General features: G+C 46.2%; 1 pseudogene across 1 annotated transcript; it reads left to right on the top strand.

Moving 5' to 3' along the window:
* Nucleotides 1-942: 942 nt before the first annotated feature.
* On the top strand, nucleotides 943-20,536 carry LOC149449977 (prostate stem cell antigen-like; annotated as a pseudogene). The gene is made up of 3 exons (XR_016315335.1): nucleotides 943-1,012; nucleotides 7,251-7,399; nucleotides 19,914-20,536. The product of XR_016315335.1 is annotated as a prostate stem cell antigen-like (transcript).
* Nucleotides 20,537-22,965: the final 2,429 nt, after the last annotated feature.

Here is a 22,965-nt window from a genome sequence, read left to right as displayed (position 1 = left end):
AGCGGCTAAATGGTTAGCGCTTCCACCTGGCAGTACTCGGGTCGTTGGTTCAAATCCCAACCATGGTACCACCTGCCTGGAGTTTGCATGTTCTCCCTGTTTCCTCCCACACTCCAAAGACATGGGTTTCCTCCAGGTACTCCGGTTTCCTCCCACACTCCAAAGACATGCTGGTAGGTGAATTGGCTCCCGTCTAATTGTCCCTAGTATGTGTATGTATGAATGTGAGTTAGGGGCCTTAGATTTTACACTCCTCAGGGGCGGGGACTGATGTGAATGTACAATATATATGTAAAGAACTGCGTACATTGACAGCGCTATATATGTACCTGAAATAAATAAATACATTTACAGCTCATTTAGATTAGAAAAAAATAAACAACTATTACTTAATCTGGCAATTGGTCAGTACTTGAAAAATAATAAAAAAAACATCAAACAGCCAAAATAAATTATACAATAAAAGAAACAAAGATTATTTCTTTCTTTTATTATTTATTGTATAATTTATTTGCGCTGTTTGATGTTTGTAAATTATACAATAAATTGTAATTGTAAACTATATAATAAATAATAAAAGAAAGAAAGTTTATTTCTTTTCTCTTTTATTATTTATTGTATAATTTATTTGCGCTGTTTGATTTTTTTTACTATTTTATTGGTGTTTACACTTATGAGCAGCAGCATTTAGTTAGGAATTATTTCACGATTTTCTTTATCGCTGGTGATTTTTTTGTATATAATGCTTGAAAAATGTCCAATTCCATTGTATACTTTGTTGTTTTATAGCTGCCGGCAGTGATTGGATAAAAAAAAAAAAACAGTCGAGAGGCTGCTTGTACTGAAGTGGATCGATGGATTGACTTCAGTACAACCAACCTGCCCACAGATGGATCAAATCTCGTCCGGCCCCTGCTGAACCAGCTGAGAGTTGATCCGACTATGGCCGGCTTAAGCGACATCCAGAGGGGGCGGCAGACAAATTTTTCACATCTTATTCACGTGTCACCCGGTGACAATCGGTATCTGCATGTCTGTACGCCAGACATTTCCTTGACTGTGAACTATTGAACACTCCCCAGGAATTCCAGTAATTCAGTATAAAGATACAAATATATACAGTGTACACAGGTTATTCTATAGGGAGGATTACGGACAAAAAAATACCTTGTTGCTTACTGTGACAACACCTTTTCATTGCTATTCTTCTGGGATTACAGTTGTCACAACACATTTTTTTTGCTTCAAAAACAAATTATTATTTAAAAAAAAAAAATTTCTGGAGGGTTATGGGGCCCGTCCATCATGGCTGCTGCTGAGTTCTCATTTTTCTCTACATTCAACATTCCTCAGTGGCTGAGTGGTTAGCACTTCCGCCTAGCAGCACTAGGATCCGAATCTCAACCAAGGCACCACCTGCCTGGAGTTTGCATGTTCTCCTTGTGCCTGTGTGTGGGATTCCTCTGGGTACTCCGGTTTCACTCCAAAGACATGCTGGGAGCAGGGGCGGACTGACCATATGGAGACTTGGGCACTGCCTGAGGGCCTGGGGTCAGTAGGGGGCCCCATGAGATGCCCCTGGTTCCTTTTTTATAGGCTTTTTTGAGTTTGGGCAAGGACACAGGGGCCCCATGATCCCCTATTGCCCGGGGGCCCAATGAGTTGTCAGTCCGCCCCTGGCTGGGAGGTTAATTGGCTCCTGTCTAGATCAGCCCTAGTATGTGTATGCATGTGAGTTAGGGCCAGGGGCGGACTGACCATTTGGGAACGCGGGCACTGCCCGAGGGCCCGGGGTCAGTAGGGGTCGCCATGAGATGCCCCTGGTACCTTTCATAGGCTTTTTTTGGTGTTGTTTGAGTGTGGGCGAGGACACAGGGGCCCCATGATACCCTATTGCCCGGGGGCCCCATGAGTTGTCAGTCCGCCCCTGGTTAGGGCCCTTAGATTGTAAGCTCCTTGAGGGCTGGGACCTATGTGAAGGCATACTATATATATGTAAAGCTCTGCGTAAAATTGACTGCAACCTGCAATAAAATTCTGTTCATGATAATGTTCACCTAAGCAGTGCCACCTTGACAGCATCATGGGCCCCTAGGCAAAGTAATGCACTGGGGCCCCTACCAGGGAAATGGTGACCAACGCATACTGCAGCAAAAAATGGGTGTGGCTAAATGCTACACGTTGGGCGTGGCTTTATAGTCTGATTAGAAATTTTAGCCTGATTTTTTTATAATTTTTTTTAATCTTTTTTTTTTTGCAATTTTGTATATTTTTTTGGACATTTTTTTCAAAACACTGTTGGGAGGGGGCGGAGCTTTGGTGAGATAACAAGGGTGAGCTATAGGGACCCCTATTTGAGACAGAAAGGGGCTGAGAAAACACATTCCCCATTTCCTTTCTGCAGCCTCAGCTGCACTGCAGATGAATGAACAGGAGAGAGAGGCTCATGTTCATTCTACGGATCCACCGATGCCTGAAACGGATACCGGAAGTGATGTCAGCGTGAATATAGTGAATGCGGGGTCCAGGCAGACCAGATATAGTGAATGCAGGGTCCGGGGAGAGCGGATATAGGGAATGCGGGGTCCGGGGAGAGCGGATATAGGGAATGCGGGGTCCGGGGAGAGCGGATATAGGGAATGCGGGGTCCGGGGAGAGCGGATATAGTGAATGCGGGGTCCGGGGAGAGCGGATATAGTGAATGCGGGGTCCGGGGAGAGCGGATATAGTGAATGCGGGGTCCGGGGAGAGCGGATATAGTGAATGCGGGGTCCGGGGAGAGCGGATATAGTGAATGCGGGGTCCGGGGAGAGCGGATATAGTGAATGCGGGGTCCGGGGAGAGCGGATATAGTGAATGCGGGGTACGGGGAGATCGGATATAGTGAATGCGGGGTCCAGGGAGAGCAGATATAGTGAATGCGGGGTCCTGGGAGAGCAGATATAGTGAATGCGGGGTCCGGGGAGAGCGGATATAGTGAATGCGGGGTCCGGGAAGAGCGGATATAGTGAATGCGGCGTCCGGGGAGAGCGGATATAGTGAATGCGGGTCCGGGAAGAGCGGATATAGTGAATGCGGGGTCCGGGGAGAGCGGATATAGTGAATGCGGGGTACGGGGAGAGCAGATATAGAGAATGCGGGGTCCGGGGAGAGCGGATATAGTGAATGCGGGGTCCGGGGAGAGCGGATATAGAGAATGCGGGGTCCGGGGAGAGCGGATATAGTGAATGCGGGGTCCGGGGAGAGCGGATATAGAGAATGCGGGGTCCGGGGAGAGCGGAAATAGTGAATGCGGGGTCCGGGGAGAGCGGATATAGTGAATGCGGGGTCTGGGGAGAGCGGATATAGTGAATGCAGGGTCCTGGGAAAGCGGATATAGTGAATGCGGGGTCCGGGGAGAGCAGATATAGTGAATGCGGGGTCCGGGGAGAGCGGATATAGTGAATGCGGGGTCCGGGGAGAGCGGATATAGTGAATGCGGGGTCCGGGGAGAGCGGATATAGTGAATGCGGGGTCCGGGGAGAGCGGATATAGTGAATGCGGGGTCCGGGGAGAGCGGATATAGTGAATGCGGGGTCCGGGGAGAGCGGATATAGTGAATGCGGGGTCCGGGGAGAGCGGATATAGTGAATGCGGGGTCCGGGGAGAGCGGATATAGTGAATGCGGGGTCCGGGGAGAGCGGATATAGTGAATGCGGGGTACGGGGAGAGCGGATATAGTGAATGCGGGGTCCAGGGAGAGCAGATATAGTGAATGCGGGGTCCTGGGAGAGCAGATATAGTGAATGCGGGGTCCGGGGAGAGCGGATATAGTGAATGCGGGGTCCGGGAAGAGCGGATATAGTGAATGCGGCGTCCGGGGAGAGCGGATATAGTGAATGCGGGTCCGGGAAGAGCGGATATAGTGAATGCGGGGTCCGGGGAGAGCGGATATAGTGAATGCGGGGTCCGGGGAGAGCGGATATAGTGAATGCGGGGTACGGGGAGAGCGGATATAGTGAATGCGGGGTCCGGGGAGAGCGGATATAGAGAATGCGGGGTCCGGGGAGAGCGGATATAGTGAATGCGGGGTCCGGGGAGAGCGGATATAGAAAATGCGGGGTCCGGGGAGAGCGGATATAGTGAATGCGGGGTCCGGGGAGAGCGGATATAGAGAATGCGGGGTCCGGGGAGAGCGGAAATAGTGAATGCGGGGTCCGGGGAGAGCGGATATAGTGAATGCGGGGTCTGGGGAGAGCGGATATAGTGAATGCAGGGTCCTGGGAAAGCGGATATAGTGAATGCGGGGTCCGGGGAGAGCAGATATAGTGAATGCGGGGTCCGGGGAGAGCGGATATAGTGAATGCGGGGTCCGGGGAGAGCAGATATAGTGAATGCGGGGTTCGGGGAGAGCGGATATAGTGAATGCGGGGTCCGGGGAGAGCGGATATAGTGAATGCGGGGTCCGGGGAGAGCAGATATAGTGAATGCGGGGTCCGGGGAGAGCGGATATAGTGAATGCAGGCTCCGGGGAGAGCGAATAAAGTGAATGCGGGGTCCGGGGTTTAGTAACACTCTAATGTAGATAATGCATTCAGATAAAAACCTTCAGGCTTTAGAACCTCTTCAAAGTGAACCTTTTACTTTGCCCTTTCAAAGCCTTTATCATTGGCAATGGAACATCTCTTAGGGTCAGAACAAGGGGGTGGGCAAAGGGGCAGCCGCCCCAGTTGCACTGCTGTTACACAGGAGGTTGGGGGGGGGTGGCCACACAGCAAGCCACACCCCAGATCAGTGGACCACAGCCTACTGTCTGCTCTGACAGCTATTGCTCCAACATGCTCACTCTCCACCCCAGCCGCCCACACCTGGCATGAAAAAGACACCACGCATGAGCGACCACCTCCCAGCTGCTAGAAAGGAGATGACTGCCACGCATGCGCTGTGAACACTCCATATTAAATGTGGGCAGCCCAAGCGAAGGGGAGGAGAACAGGCACAGGGAGGTATGCCCATTCTACTCTGTTAGCAGTGAGGAACGTGGTACAGTTTGCACTCTCTCCCTGGACGTTGGATGAACCTCTCCTGATACTAGCATGGCCAACACCAAACACGAGCAACCTCTCAGCTGTTAGAAAGCATAAAAAATGTGCCGCATTCACCGTGCACTAGAGAATGGACACAGGCTGGGACACTCATGTATTGTCAGTGGGGGGGGAGGATTTAAGTTCCATATCCTCATCCTGGGAGCTGGAGAAACCTGTCCTGCTACTGATATGGTCAACAGGTTTGAGGTCATCCTCAGGGCCCAGCAAACCATTAGACTGATCTCTGTTTCTGCCTCGGAGCTTCGGCCATGACACAACCTGTGAGGACCAGTGTTCATCCTTACAACTGTAGGTAGCAGGCCACATACCCAGCCAACTCAGGGGTCAGTAAACGTCTTTGCTCCTCATCAACAATCGCTGAGGAACCCGGCTAGCACCTCTGTCATGGTCAAGGATCAGGCTCAGAGATCAGTAGCTATAGCAGTAGAGAGGTTCCCACCAACCAGCTGGATAGGTGACCAAGCAGGTCACCTTGTGAGATGATGGGGGCTCCCCCGGGGTGCGGGGTCTAAGCATTAACCAGTAGTCTTGGTTCGACTAAGTTCGACTCGAACATGGGCCGTTCGTGTGTTCGCCAAACACGAGTGGTACGGGTGTTCAGCGGGCTGTTCCCATGCCACGCCCCACAGTGCATTGAGATTGGTCAAAGCAACACGCCTGACCATAGGTCAGGTGCAATGCTTTGGCCAGTCACAGGACAGGATGACATCACACCAGTATGTAAGAACTGTCATCAGGGGCACAGCTGTCAGACGGGTGGAAGCCAACATCGCGTTTTTTCTTTGGCGGGGGCTGCGCCGGGCATCATGATTGCCGTTGGATTTACTTCGGGGGACATTTTTTTTTTACTGTAATTTTTTAACAAAGGACATGGCAAAGACTTTCTCCTGTTTTTTTTACACTATATTTTTGTTTTGGTAACTGTACTATGTACCACATACTCAATCACATAGGGGGGGCGGGATCTAGGGGGCTTCCAGATTCCAATAAGCCCCCCGCCCGCAGACTTCCACAACCATAGCCCAGGGTTGTGGGGAAGAGGCCCTTTTCCCCACCAACATGGGGACAAGGTGCTTTGGGGCGGCTCCCCCCTCCTGCCCCAAAGCACCCCCCATGTTGAGGGCATGTGGCCTGGTATGGTTTAGGAATGGGGGAGGGCTCGCTCCCCCCCCCCCCTTTTTCCTGACCTACCAGGGCACATGCTCAGATATGGATCTGTTATAGATTTGGGCCCATTTTTTTATTTTATTTTGGCATGGGGGTTCCCCTCTAAATCCATCATGGACCTGAAGAGCTTAGTATAGATGGGAGGGGGAACCCCATGTCGTTTTTTTTTTTTTTTAATTTTAATTGTCGGGCAATACCAGCAATTCTTTTGACATTCAGCTGTCAGCAGGGAACCCCACTGACACCAGGAACCCCACTGACACCAGGAACCCCACTGACACAAGGAACCCCAATGACACCAGGAACATGAATGAATGTCTCACTACTAAAATACCACATGCTCTCCATCTTCCTCTGCACCTCTTCCCAAGACCTCCTGCTCTGCTCTCCATTTTCCTCTTCCCTCCTCCCAAGACCTTCTGCTCTGCTCTCCATCTTCCTCTTCACCTCCTCCCAAGACCTTCTGCTCTGCTCTCCATCTTCCTCTTCACCTCCTCCCAAGACCTTCTGCCTCTGCTCTCCATTTTCCTCTTCACTCCTCCCAAGAACCTCCCTGCTCTGCTCTCCATTTTCCTCTTCACCTCCTCCCAAGACCTTCTGCTCTGCTCTCCATTTTCCTCTTCACCTCCTCCCAAGACCTCCTGCTCTGCTCTCCATCTTCCTCTTCACCTTCTCCCGTGCTCTGGAACTCCCTATATCTTTGGAAGACCTGGCGGGTATTCTGGAAGTCTTGTCAGGGATTCGGAGAATTGCTGCTTTTTGAATTCCAAAAACTGTTGATATTCAGGTTCCTTCCATCTGCTCAGAATTGCGGTCCGAATCACAGTCCTGTCAATAAAGTGAACTTTTGTATCATTTGAGCACTATTTATTTGGAGAACAAAAGATGTTCCTACAGAAAATGAATTAGATATCTTAAAAAATAATACTTCTCACACCGATCATACGAACATGTTGACAACCAGATACTAAATCTAAATGACTTTGATATTTACAGGTTGCACTTTTGACTCTATAAATGATAGTAATAATGTTCTTACAGGTCACTCCTATGAATGCTACACCTGCACTATGGCCACGAATGACGCGTCGTGTACGGCAGTGACCACTGCACCGGAACAACACCGTACTGTGGGACTTCAGTCGGTACGTATAGTCTTAGGATCTGTCTGCTCCATGGAAAGTTGGGGGAAAATGTTGTATCCACGAGCTGCTAAACCAGAGCTGGATCTGTGTCTAGTAGATTATAACGCTGACGTACAAAGCCGTCCACCACACTGCCCCGAACTACATCACTGACCTAATATCCAAGTACCACCCAAAATGTACTCTCCGCTCGTCGCAAGACCTCCTTCTCTCTAGTTCCCTGGTCTCCTCCTCCCATGCCCGCCTCTAGCACTTCTTTAGGGTGTCACCCATCCTCTGGAACTCCCTGCCCCAACCCATCAGATTATCACCTACTCTCCTCTCCTTTAGGCGCACCCTGAAAACCCATCTCTTCAGGGAAGCCTACCCCACCCCCTGCTAACTTGCCAACCTCCTCCACTCCTCCTACCACTCCATCCCAAACAGCTATCTCCTCCTGTGCCACCATCCCCTCCCTCCTAGATTGTAAGCTCCAAGGAGCAGGGCCCTCGATCCCCTCATGTATTGTATTGTATTGGTATTGTTCTGTCACATGTTCTGTCCCCCTCTGTAATGTACAGCGCTGAGCGAACTATCGGCACTTTATAAATACTGTATAATAATAATAGTAGAAGATGAGATCCTATGGAATGTAGATCATTTCCTCCTGAAGGAACAGCACTTTTAAGGGTTGCACCTTGTTAACTTAACCACTTCAAGTCCAGACACTTGCCCCCCCTTCCAGTCCGGACACTTCCCCCCTTCCAGTCCGGACATTTTCCCCCCTTCCAGTCCGGACGCTTTCACCCCCTTCCAGTCCAGACACTTCCCCCCCTTCCAGTCCAGACACTTTCCTACCCTTCCAGTCTGGACACGTTCCCCCCCTTCCAGTCCGGACACGTTCCCCCCCTTCCAGTCCGGACACTTTACCCCCCTTCCAGTCCGGACACTGTCACCCCCTTCCAGTCCAGACACTTCCCCCCCCCCTTCCAGTCTGGACACTTTTCCCCCCCTTCCAGTCCGGACACTTTTCCCCCCTTCCAGTCCGGACACTTTTCCCCCCCTTCCAGTCCGGACACTTTCCCCCCTTCCAGTCCGGACACTTTCCCCCCCTTCCAGTCCGGACACTTTCCCCCCCTTCCAGTCAGGACACTTTTCCCCCTTCCTGCTCCCAGGCCAATTTTCAGCTTTCAGCTCTATCACACTTTGAATGACAATTGCGCGGTCATGCAACACTGTATCCAAATTAATTTTTTAGCATTTTTTTCAGACAGATAAAACTTTATTTGGTGGTATTTATTCAAAGCTGGGATTTTTATTTTTTTGCTATAAAAATGAAAAATCCAAACATTTTGAAAAAAAAAGTATTTTTCTTATAAAATTTGCAAATAAATAATCTTTCTTTATAAATATTGGCCACAATGTATTCAGCTATTTTTTTAATTTTATTTTTTTATATTATTATTTATGTTTTTTAACATACTGTCACCCTAAAAGTACAGTGTCACCATAGTGACACTGTACTACTTGTTGGGGGGTGATGAAGATTTTTTTTTTTCAACACTGATTGCTTTTACACCCATAAAGGCTGTAATATCAATCCATTTCTCCTTCTCTCTGGCTGCATTCAGCCATAGATAATACTGTGTCACAGCTTGTCACATGGTACAAGGCTGTTGTGAATAGCCCTGTACCATGTGATCTCTGTGATCATTCACAGATTTCACACGTAGTAAGCAATGATGTCAGAAGTACATGGAGATCATATCCCCTCCCCCCTTATGTATTATACATGGAGATCATATCCCCCTTATGTATTATACACGGAGATCATATCCCCCTTATGTATTATACATGGAGATCATATCCCCCCCTTATGTATTATACATGGTGATCATATCCCCCTTATGTATTATACATGGAGATCATATCCCCCCTTATGTATTATACATGGACATCATATCCCCCCTTATGTATTATACATGGAGATCATATCCCCCCTTATGTATTATACATGGAGATCATATGCCCCTTATGTATTATACATGGTGATCATATCCCCCCTTATGTATTATACATGGAGATCATATCCCCCCTTATGTATTATACATGGACATCATATCCCCCCTTATGTATTATACATGGAGATCATATCCCCCCTTATGTATTATACATGGAGATCATATCCTCCTTATGTATTATACATGGAGATCATATCCCCCTTATGTATTATACACGGAGATCATATCCCCCTTATGTATTATACATGGAGATCATATCCCCCCCTTATGTATTATACATGGTGATCATATCCCCCCTTATGTATTATACACGGAGATCATATCCCCCTTATGTATTATACATGGAGATCATATCCCCCTTATGTATTATACATGGAGATCATATCCCCCCCTTATGTATTATACATGGAGATCATATCCCCCTTATGTATTATACATGGTGATCATATCCCCCCTTATGTATTATACATGGTGATCATATCCCCCCCTTATGTATTATACATGGAGATCATAATCCCCCCTTATGTATTATACATGGAGATCATATCCCCCCTTATGTATTATACATGGAGATCATATCCCCCCTTATGTATATACATGGAGATCATATCCCCCCCTTATGTATTATACATGGAGATCATATCCCCCCCTTATGTATTATACATGGAGATCATATCCCCCTTTATGTATTATACATGGAGATCATATCCCCCCTTATGTATTATACATGGAGATCATATCCCCCCTTATGTATTATACATGGAGATCATATCCCCCCTTATGTATTATACATGGAGATCATATCCCCCCCTTATGTATTATACATGGAGATCATATCCCCCCTTATGTATTATACATGGTGATCATATCCCCCCTTATGTATTATACATGGCGATCATATCCCCCCCTTATGATTTATACATGGAGATCATATCCCCCCTTATGTATTATACATGGTGATCATATCCCCCCTTATGTATTATACATGGAGATCACACCCCCCCTTATGTATTATACATGGAGATCATATCCCCCTTATGTATTATACATGGAGATCGTATCCCCCCTTATGTATTATACATGGAGATCGTATCCCCCCTAATGTATTATACATGGAGATCATATCCCCCTTATGTTTCATACATGGAGATCATATCCCCCCTTATGTATTATACATGGAGATCATATCCCCCCTAATGTATTATACATGGAGATCATATCCCCCTTATGTTTTATACATGGTGATCATATCCCCCCTTATGTATTATACATGGAGATCATATCCCCCCTTATGTATTATACATGGAGATCATATCCCCCTTATGTATTATACATGGAGATCATATCCCCCCTTATGTATTGTACATGGAGATCATATCCCCCTTATGTATTATACATGGAGATCATATCCCCCCCCTTATGTATTATACATGGAGATCTTATCCCCCTTATGTATTATACATGGTGATCATATCCCCCCCCTTATGTATTATACATGGAGATCATATCCCCCCTTATGTATTATACATGGAGATCATATCCCCCCCTTATGTATTATACATGGTGATCATATCCCCTTATGTATTATATATGGAGATCATATCCCCCCTCATGTATTATACATGGTGATCATATCCCCCCCTTATGTATTATACATGGTGATCATATCCCCCCCTTATGTATTATACATGGAGATCATATCCCCCCTTATGTATTATACATGGAGATCATATCCCCCCTTATGTATTATACATGGAGATCATATCCCCCCTTATGTATTATACATGGAGATCATATCCCCCTTATGTATTATACATGGAGATCATATCCCCCTTATGTATTATACATGGAGATCATATCCCCCCCTTATGTATTATACATGGAGATCATATCCCCTCTTATGTATTATACATGGAGATCATATCCCCCCTTATGTATTTATACATGGAGATCATACCCCCCTTATGTATTATACATGGAGATCATATCCCCCCCTTATGTATTATACATGGAGATCATATCCCCCCTTATGTATTATACATGGAGATCATATCCCCCCCCTTATGTATTATACATGGAGATCGTATCCCCCTTATGTATTATACATGGAGATCAAATCCCAACTTATGTATTATACATGGAGATCATATCCCCCTTATGTATTATACATGGAGATCATATCCCCCCCTTATGTATTATACATGGAGATCATATCCCCCCCTTATGTATTATACATGGAGATCATATCCCCCCCTTATCTATTATACATGGAGATCATATCCCCCCTTATGTATTATACATGGAGATCATATCCCCCCTTATGTATTATACATGGAGATCATATCCCCCTTATGTATTATACATGGAGATCATATCCCTCCTTATGTATTATACATGGTGATCATATCCCCCCCTTATGTATTATACATGGAGATCGTATCCCCCCTTATGTATTATACATGGAGATCGTATCCTCCCCCCTAATGTATTATACATGGAGATCATATCCCCCTTATGTTTCATACATGGAGATCATATCCCCCCTTATGTATTATACATGGAGATCATATCCCCCTAATGTATTATACATGGAGATCATATCCCCCTTATGTTTTATACATGGTGATCATATCCCCCCTTATGTATTATACATGGAGATCATATCCCCCCTTATGTATTATACATGGAGATCATATCCCCCTTATGTATTATACATGGAGATCATATCCCCCTTATGTATTATACATGGAGATCATATCCCCCTTATGTATTATACATGGAGATCATATCCCCTTATGTATTATACATGGAGATCATATCCCCCCCTTATGTATTATACATGGAGATCTTATCCCCCTTATGTATTATACATGGTGATCATATCCCCCCCCTTATGTATTATACATGGAGATCATATCCCCCCTTATGTATTATACATGGAGATCATATCCCCCCCCTTATGTATTATACATGGTGATCCATATCCCCCCTTATGTATTATATATGGAGATCATATCCCCCCTTATGTATTATACATGGTGATCATATCCCCCCCTTATGTATTATCATGGTGATCATATCCCCCCTTATGTATTATACATGGAGATCATATCCCCCCTTATGTATTATACATGGAGATCATATCCCCCTTATGTATTATACATGGAGATCATATCCCCCTTATGTATTATACATGGAGATCATATCCCCCTTATGTATTATACATGGAGATCATATCCCCCCTTATGTATTATACATGGAGATCATATCCCCCCTTATGTATTATACATGGAGATCATATCCCCTCTTATGTATTATACATGGAGATCATATCCCCCCTTATGTAATTATACATGGAGATCATACCCCCCTTATGTATTATACATGGAGATCATATCCCCCCTTATGTATTATACATGGAGATCATATCCCCCCTTATGTATTATACATGGAGATCATATCCCCCCTTATGTATTATACATGGAGATCGTATCCCCCCTTATGTATTATACATGGAGATCAAATCCCAACTTATGTATTATACATGGAGATCATATCCCCCCTTATGTATTATACATGGAGATCATATCCCCCCCTTATGTATTATACATGGAGATCATATCCCCCCCTTATGTATTATACATGGAGATCATATCCCCCCTTATGTATTATACATGGAGATCATATCCCCCTTATGTATTATACATGGAGATCATATCCCCCTTATGTATTATACATGGAGATCATATCCCCCCCTTATGTATTATACATGGAGATCATATCCCCCTTATGTATTATACATGGAGATCATATCCTCCCTTATGTATTATACATGGAGATCATATCCCCCTTATGTATTATACATGGTGATCATATCCCCCCTTATGTATTATACATGGAGATTATATCCCCCTTATGTATTATACATGGAGATCATATCCCCCTTATGTATTATACATGGAGATCATATCCCCCTTATGTATTATACATGGTGATCATATCCCCCCTTATGTATTATACATGGAGATCATATCCCCCCCTTATGTATTATACATGGAGATCATATCCCCCCTTATGTATTATAAATGGAGATCATATCCCCCTTTATGTATTATACATGGAGATCATATCCCCCCTTATGTATTATACATGGAGATCATATCCCCCCCTTATGTATTATACATGGAGATCATATCCCCCTTATGTATTATACATGGAGATCATATCCCTCCTTATGCATTATACATGGTGATCATATCCCCCTTATGTATTATACATGGCGATCATATCCCCCCCTTATGATTTATACATGGAGATCATATCCCCCCTTATGTATTATACATGGTGATCATATCCCCCCTTATGTATTATACATGGAGATCATACCCCCCTTATGTATTATACATGGAGATCATATCCCCCTTATGTATTATACATGGAGATCGTATCCCCCTTATGTATTATACATGGAGATCGTATCCCCCCTAATGTATTATACATGGAGATCATATCCCCCTTATGTTTCATACATGGAGATCATATCCCCCCCTTATGTATTATACATGGAGATCATATCCCCCCTAATGTATTATACATGGAGATCATATCCCCCTTATGTTTATACATGGTGATCATATCCCCCCTTATGTATTATACATGGAGATCATATCCCCCTTATGTATTATACATGGAGATCATATCCCCCTTATGTATTATACATGGAGATCATATCCACCCTTATGTATTATACATGGAGATCATATCCCCCTTATGTATTATACATGGAGATCATATCCCCCTTATGTATTATACATGGAGATCTTATCCCCCTTATGTATTATACATGGTGATCTTATCCCCCTTATGTATTATACATGGTGATCATATCCCCCCCTTATGTATTATACATGGAGATCATATCCCCCCTTATGTATTATACATGGAGATCATATCCCCCCCCCCTTATGTATTATACATGGTGATCATATCCCCCCTTATGTATTATACATGGAGATCATATCCCCCTTATGTATTATACATGGAGATCATATCCCCCTTATGTATTATACATGGAGATCATATCCCCCCCTTATGTATTATACATGGAGATCATATCCCCCCCTTATGTATTATACATGGAGATCATATCCCCCCCTTATGTATTATACATGGTGATCCATATCCCCCCTTATGTATTATACATGGAAATCTTATCCCCCTTATGTATTATACATGGAGATCATATCCCCCCTTATGTATTACACATGGAGATCATATCCCCTTATGTATTATACATGGAGATCATATCCCCCCTTATGTATTATACATGGAGATCATACCCCCCCTTATGTATTATACATGGAGATCATATCCCCCCCTTATGTATTATACATGGTGATCATATCCCCCCTTATGTATTATACATGGAGATCATATCCCCCCCTTATGTATATACATGGAAATCTTATCCCCCTTATGTATTATACATGGAGATCATATCCCCCCTTATGTATTACACATGGAGATCATATCCCCCTTATGTATTATACATGGAGATCATATCCCCCCTTATGTATTATACATGGAGATCATATCCCCCCTTATGTATTATACATGGAGATCATATCCCCCCTTATGTATTATACATGGAGATCATATCCCCCCTTATGTATTATACATGGAGATCATTTCCCCCTTATGTATTATACAAGGTGATCATATCCCCCCCTTATGTATTATACAAGGTGATCATATCCCCCCCTTATGTATTATACATGGAGATCATATCCCCCCTTATGTATTATACATGGAGATCATTTCCCCCCTTATGTATTATACAAGGTGATCATATCCCCCCCTTATGTATATACAAGGTGATCATATCCCCCCCTTATGTATTATACATGGTGATCATATCCCCCCCTTATGTATTATACATGGTGATCATATCCCCCCCTTATGTATTATACATGGAGATCATATCCCCTTCTTATGTATTATACATGGAGATCATATCCCCCCTTATGTATTATACATGGAGATCATATCCCCCCCTTATGTATTATACATGGAGATCATATCCCCCCTTATGTATTATACATGGAGACATATCCCTCCTTATGTATTATTCATGGAGATCATATCCCCCCTTATGTATTATACATGGAGATCATACCCCCCCTTATGTATTTATACATGGAGATCATATCCCCTTTATGTGTTATACATGGAGATCATATCCCCCTTATGTATTATACATGGAGATCATATCCCCCCTTATGTATTTATACATGTTGAACTTGATACATACCCTTAGATCGGGGTCTCCAAACTTTCTAAACAAGAGGGCCAGTTTACTGTCCTTCAGACTTTAGTGGGGCCAAAATGGGGGTAAAAAATGTCCTGGCATCAGTGGGATTAACCATGCCCCATCTCTGGTATTGGGGGAGGAGATTGTGCCCCAGTATTGGTGTCTGTAACGTAAACGGACCCCGACTGTGCTAGGGTATTTCTGTTCCCGCTTCCCTGTCCGGGAACACCATCCACGGACCCCACCGCTGACCATACAGAAATAGACAGCACCAGGCTTCTTAAGACAGGAAGTAAAACTGCTTTATTTTACCACAAACACAAGATATATACACAGGGCGGGGAAATATATCCAGTAACAGGAAACCCATCAGCAGGCCGTCCTGTCAGGGGGAAGGACTGCTGGAAACACCCGCCATCAAGTCAGCACAAACACATATATCCCATAATACTCTGCTCCCAAGCAAGACACACAATAGAACAATGGGACACACCAGGTGGCAGTAGACAATACAGGAACACATACATCCCATAATAGTTTGTTGGCCAGCAAGACACAATAGAACAATGGGATGCAGCACATGGTAGTGAACAATGGACAACCCCCCACCCCACCTAGACATGTCCACACAATATCAGGACATTCTACACTGTACCTCTAACAGGCACAGGATGCCTTACACATAAGAGAGATTTGGTGAGATGATGCAGGGGTCCCCCCACCCCCAAAAGTCACTCCCGTCACATATCTCCCCTTTCGGCAGGAGACTAACACAGGAGGAGACCCCAGACGGGTGGACTCCGAAGTTAGTCTGTACTTCCAGTCCTCCAATGCCATCACCCACACAGTTCCCCAAACAAATTGTCCCACACAAAGCATTACTCACCCAGCCAACCTCTGCCTCTCTCGTAGAACATACCCGCCGCTGGGGTGAAGTACGGACTGGTCCTTCTCCTGAAGTCCTCTCAGCCGCTGGAGAGAAGACAGGGTGACTGGGCCAACTCCATCATGTTGTGGGGGATCTGGGCCAACTCCATCATGTTGTGGGGGATCTGGGCCGACTCCATCATGCTGTTGGGGATCTGGGCCGACTCATCATGCTGTTGGGGATCTGGGCCGACTCCATCATGCTGTTGGGGATCTGGGCCGACTCCATCATGCTGTTGGGATCTGGGCCGACTCCATCATGCTGTTGGGGATCTGGGCCGACTCCATCATGCTGTTGGGGATCTGGGCCGACTCCATCATGCTGTGGGGATCTGGGCCGACTCCATCATGCTGTTGGGGATCTGGGCCGACTCCATCATGCTGTTGGGGATCTGGGCCGACTCCATCATGCTGTTGGGGATCTGGGCTGACTGCCCAGCATCCCTGGGGTATCCAGGTGGTGACTGTATTCTCATCCACTTTGAGATGATGGACATCCTGCAGTGTTTGCAAAGTAAGGCTGACAACCTCCTGTCCCAATGCCAGACCTTCTTCTGGGGTTGTGTCAGTGGAGACCGAAGTCCCATCCACGGACATCAGCTCAAGCTGCCGTTGTGAGGTGCCGATTGCATCCTCTTCCTGTAGCTCCTGCGGTGCTGACTCTTTTGGGCAGAGGTCAACCACGCCATGCCCTGATTCCAGCTCTTCTGCTGGAGGCGGACCGGCTGGTTCCTCCTCAGCAGAAAAGTCAATCAGATCCCCAGTCTCTGGAACTGGTGTCTGGGGATTGGGGTTCACCATCTCCTGTCCGTGGAACCCAGAAGATGTTACCAGTGCTGGGCAGAGTTCAGCAATGTTTGGCCCTGTTGCCAGCTCTTCTGCTGGAGGCTCACCAGGTTGTTTTTCCTCAGCAGAGAAGTCAATCAAATCCCCAGTCTCTGGAATTTCCACTGCTGATGGGAGCGCTCAGCACCGCGATCCAGTGCCCACTGTGTCCTCTGGACACAGTAGAACACCGATCGCTGTACAGGACCTCTGTGTGAGGTCCCGATCATGTGATCACTGATTGGCCAATCAGTGATCACAAGCAGAGTAGTAAGCAACATGTCACTTCTGACATCATTGCTTACTACGTGTGAAATCTGTGAATGATCACAGAGATCACATGGTACAGGACCATTAACAACAGCCTTGTACCATGTGACAAGCTGTGAGCAATCACAGCTCTCACAGTATTTCTCAATGGCTGCAAGAATGCAGGGGGGGAAGCATCTGGACTGGAAGGGGGGGAAAGTGTCCAGACAGGAAGGGGGTGAAAGTGTCCAGACAGGAAGGGGTGAAAGTATCCGGACTGGAAGGGGGGGGGAAGTGTCCGGACTGAAAGGGGGGGGGAAGTGTTCGGACTGGAAGGGGGGGGAAGTGTCCGGCCTGGAAGGGGGTGAAAGTGTTGCATGACCGCGCAATTGTCATTCAAAATGTGATAGAACTGAAAGCTGAAAATTCGCCTGGGCAGGAAGGGGGGGGGGGAAGCGTCTGGACTGGAAGGGGGGGGAAAGTGTCCGGACTGGAAGGGGGTGAAAGTGTCTGGACTGGAAGGGGGTGAAAGTGTCTGGACTGGAAGGGGGGAAAGTGTCAGACAGGAAGGGGGTGAAAGTATCCGGACTGGAAGGGGGGGGGAAGTGTCCGGACTGGAAGGGGGGGGGGAAGTGTCCGGACTGGAAGGGGGGGGAAGTGTCCGGCCTGGAAGGGGGTGAAAGTGTTGCATGACCGCGCAATTGTCATTCAAAATGTGATAGAACTGAAAGCTGAAAATTCGCCTGGGCAGGAAGGGGGGGGGGAAGCGTCTGGACTGGAAGGGGGGGGGAAAGTGTCCGGACTGGAAGGGGGTGAAAGTGTCTGGACTGGAAGGGGGTGAAAGTGTCTGGACTGGAAGGGGGTGAAAGTGTCTGGACTGGAAGGGGGTGAAAGTGTCCAGACAGGAAGGGAGTGAAAATGTCCGGACTGGAAGGGGTGAAAGTGTCCGGACAGGAAGGGGGGAAAGTGTTGCATGACCGCGTAATTGTCATTCAAAATGTGATAGAACTGAAAGCTGAAAATTGGCCTGGGCAGGAAGGGGGGGGGGGGGAGCGTCTGGACTGGAAGGGGGGGGAAAGTGTCCAGACTGGAAGGGGGGGAAAGTGTCCGGACTGGAAGGGGGGAAGTGTCCGGACTGGAAGAGGGGGAAAGTGTCCGGACTGGAAGGGGGGAAAGTGTCCGGACTGGAAGGGGGGGTGAAAGTGTCCGGACTGGAAGGGGGGGAAAGTGTGCGGACTGGAAGGGGGGGAAAGTGTGCGGACTGGAAGGGGGGGAAAGTGTGCGGACTGGAAGGGGGGGAAAGTGTGCGGACTGGAAGGGGGTGAAAGTGTCCGTACTGGAAGGGGGGGAAAGTGTCCGGACTGGAAGGGGGGAAAGTGTCCGGACTGGAAGGGGGGGAAAGTGTCCGGACTGGAAGGGGGGAAAGTGTCCGGACTGGAAGGGGGGGAAAGTGTCCAGACTGTTAGGGGGGGGAAAGTGTCCGGACTGGAAGGGGGGGGGAAAGTGTCCGGACTGGAAGGGGGGGGGAAAGTGTCCGGACTGGAAGGGGGGGGGGAAGTGTCTGGACTGGAAGGGGGGGGAAAGTGTCCGGACTGGAAGGGGGGGGGGAAGTGTCCGGACTGGAAGGGGGGGGGGAAGTGTCCGGACTGGAAGGGGGGGAAAGTGTCCGGACTGGAAGGGGGGGGAAAGTGTCCGGAATGGATGGGGGGGAAAGTGTCCGGACTGGAAGGGGGGGGGGAAGTGTCCGGACTGGAAGGGGGGGAAAGTGTCCGGACTGGAAGGGGGGGGAAAGTGTCCGGACTGGATGGGGGGAAAGTGTCCGGACTGGAAGGGGGGGAAAGTGTCCGGACTGGAAGGGGGGAAAGTGTCCGGACTGGAAGGGGGGAAAGTGTCCGGACTGGATGGGGGGAAAGTGTCCGGACTGGAAGGGGGGGGAAAGTGTCCGGACTGGATGGGGGAAAGTGTCCGGACTGGAAGGGGGGGAAAGTGTCCGGACTGGAATGGGGGGAAAGTGTCCGGACTGGATGGGGGGGAAAGTGTCCGGACTGGAAGGGGGGAAAGTGTCTGGACTAGAAGTGGTTAAGCTGTAGAGTTGCCTGTAGACCTCAGTCTGAGGTGTCTCCTGATGACCCGGGTCCTTGTGGTGGTGCTGCTTGCAGTTTCCCATGGAATCCACCATGTTTTCTTTTTTTTTTCCCAACAGTTAAAGGCGTTTTCGTAAATTGGATCAGCAAGTTTTGCTCTGCCGCCTGTATCAACGCCCAACAGAACTTCACCGTTGTGTCTGCCTCCGAAGTTTGCTGTGCGTCCGACCTGTGCAATTCCCAGCAGATTGGAGACGTCAACAGTTGGCTCAACTTCGGCAGCGGGGCGCATGGGCTGACCAGCAGCGCCTTCCTGACGGTGGTCCTCGGTCTCCTGAGTTATATATTTCCTTTTAAACCCAACCCGTTCAGATGGTGCCGATATTAACAGGAGGACGTGCGGTCTATATACAGAGAAGTCATCAGTACCTTCAAAAACCTTCTGCTTCTGCAATATCACTGACTCCGGGGGGTGATAGGATGCCTTTCCATTCATCTCATTTTAGCCAGAAGTCTCCAAACGTTCGAAAGAAAGGGCCAGTTTATAGTCCTTCGGGGGGGGGGGGTGGACTGTGGCCCAGTGGGAGCAAGCAATGCCAAATCTTTGGTATTGGGGGAGAACAGCACCCCATTTCTGGTGTCAATGGCAGGAATGATGCCCCATTGTTCTTTTCATTGGAAGGAAAAGTGCCCCATATTGGTGTCAGTAGCAGGAATGATGCCCCGTTGTTGGGATCAGCGGCAGGAGTATCCATTTTCATCCATTTGTATCCAATTAAATCCGTTTTGGTCTGTTTACATTGGTTTACATCCGTTTTTCATCTGTTTAGATCCATTTTCATCCACTTGTATCCAATTACATTCGTTTTTGGTCCGTTTACATCCGATGACATCCATTTTTCATCCGTTTACATTGGTTTACATCCGTTTTTCATCTGTTTAGATCCGTTTTTAGATCCGTTTTCATCCGTTTTGTATCCAATTCAATCCGTTTTTGGTCTGTTTTCATTGGTTTACATCCGTTTTTCATCTGTTTAGATTCCGTTTTCATCCATTTGTATCTAATTACATTAGTTTTTAGTCGTTTACATCCATTTTTCATCCGTTTACATTGGTTTACATCTGTTTTTCATCAGTTTTTTCATCCGTTTTCTTCCATTTGTATCCAATAACATCAGTTTTTCATTCGTTTACATCCATTTTTTCATCCGGTTACATTGGTTTACATCTGTTTTTCATCCATTTACATCTGATTTTCGTCTGTTCCGGGGTTTTTTCTGCAAAAGAAAAATAGGGTTTTGTTCCGTTCAAAAAAAACGGATGTTAATGGATGTAAAAAAGATCTTCATCTGTTTACATCCTCAAGTCCATAGAAATACATGGGGGGGTGGTCTTTTTTTTTCCTCTGTAAACAGATGTATGGAAGGGTGAAAGGGATGTTATAGGTCTGACTCAGTAGGGGTGTGTCGGACCTCTGCGGAGAGGCCGCTGTTTCCACAAATATATGGCAAGGTGTCCTTCTTTGCAGCATGCTGGCAGGGGACAGGATTCTCAGGCTGTTGTCTGCTTTCTAGAAAAAAAAAAAACCTGTAAGACCTCGCATACCTTTTGTCATCTTTGCGCACCTAGAATGTATTTAGTGACCTAAATTGAAAGTTCAGTTAAATTTTAATCTTTTTTATTAATATAGAAATCAGGAATGTTTACATTATAGTATTCTGGCGCCAATGCCCATCACTATGAGGAGCCAATGAGTGTCCTACACATGATGACACACATGATGACACACATGATGACACACATGATGATACGCATGACGATACGCATGACGATACACAGGATGATACACAGGATGATACACATGACGATACACATGATCATACACATGATGATCACATGAAGACACACATGATGACACACATGACGACACACATGACGACCCACATGACGACCCACATGACGATACACAGGATGATACACAGGATGAGACACATGACGATACACATGATCATACACATGATGATACACATGATGACACACATGATGACACACATGACGACACACATGACGACCCACATGACGACCCACAGGACGACCCACAGGACGATCCACAGGACGATCACAGGACGATACATATGATGATACACATGATGATACACAGGATGATAATACACATGACGATATGCATGATTATATGCATGACGATACACAGGATGATGATACACATGACGATACACATGATGATACACAGGATGATGATACACATGATGATACACATGACGATACACAGGATGATTATGCATGACGATACACATGATGATACACATGATGATACACAGGATGATGATACACATGATGATACACATGATGATACACATGATGATACACAGGATGATACACATGATGATACACAGGATGATGATACACATGACGATACACATGACGATACACAGGATGATATGCATGACGATACACATGATGATACACAAGATGATGATACACAGGATGATGATACACAGGATGATAGGCATGATGATACACATGATGATACACATGATATACACATGATGATACACATGATGATACACACGATGATAGGCATGATGATACACATGATGATACACATGATGATACACATATGATACACACGATGATACACATGATGATAGGCATGATGATACACATGATGATACACATGATGATACACATGATGATACACAGATGATAGGCATGATGATACACATGATGATACACACGATGATAGGCATGATGATACACACGATGATAGGCATGATGATACACATGATGATACACATGATGATACACACGATGATAGGCATGATGATACACATGATGATACACACGATGATAGGCATGATGATACACACGATGATAGGCATGACGATACACATGATGATACACATGATGATACACATGATGATACACACGATGATAGGCATGATGATACACATGATGATACACATGATGATACTCATGATGATACACACGATGATACACATGATGATAGGCATGATGATACACATGATGATACACATGATGATACACATGATGATACACACGATGATAGGCATGATGATACACATGATGATACACACGATGATAGGCATGATGATACACACGATGATAGGCATGATGATACACATGATGATA

Source organism: Staurois parvus, unplaced genomic scaffold (assembly GCF_062004578.1).
Source record: "Staurois parvus isolate SC_StPar_1 unplaced genomic scaffold, SC_StPar_1.0 ptg000590l, whole genome shotgun sequence".
Lineage (NCBI taxonomy): Eukaryota > Metazoa > Chordata > Amphibia > Anura > Ranidae > Staurois > Staurois parvus.
This window is presented reverse-complemented; position numbering and strand designations above follow the sequence as displayed.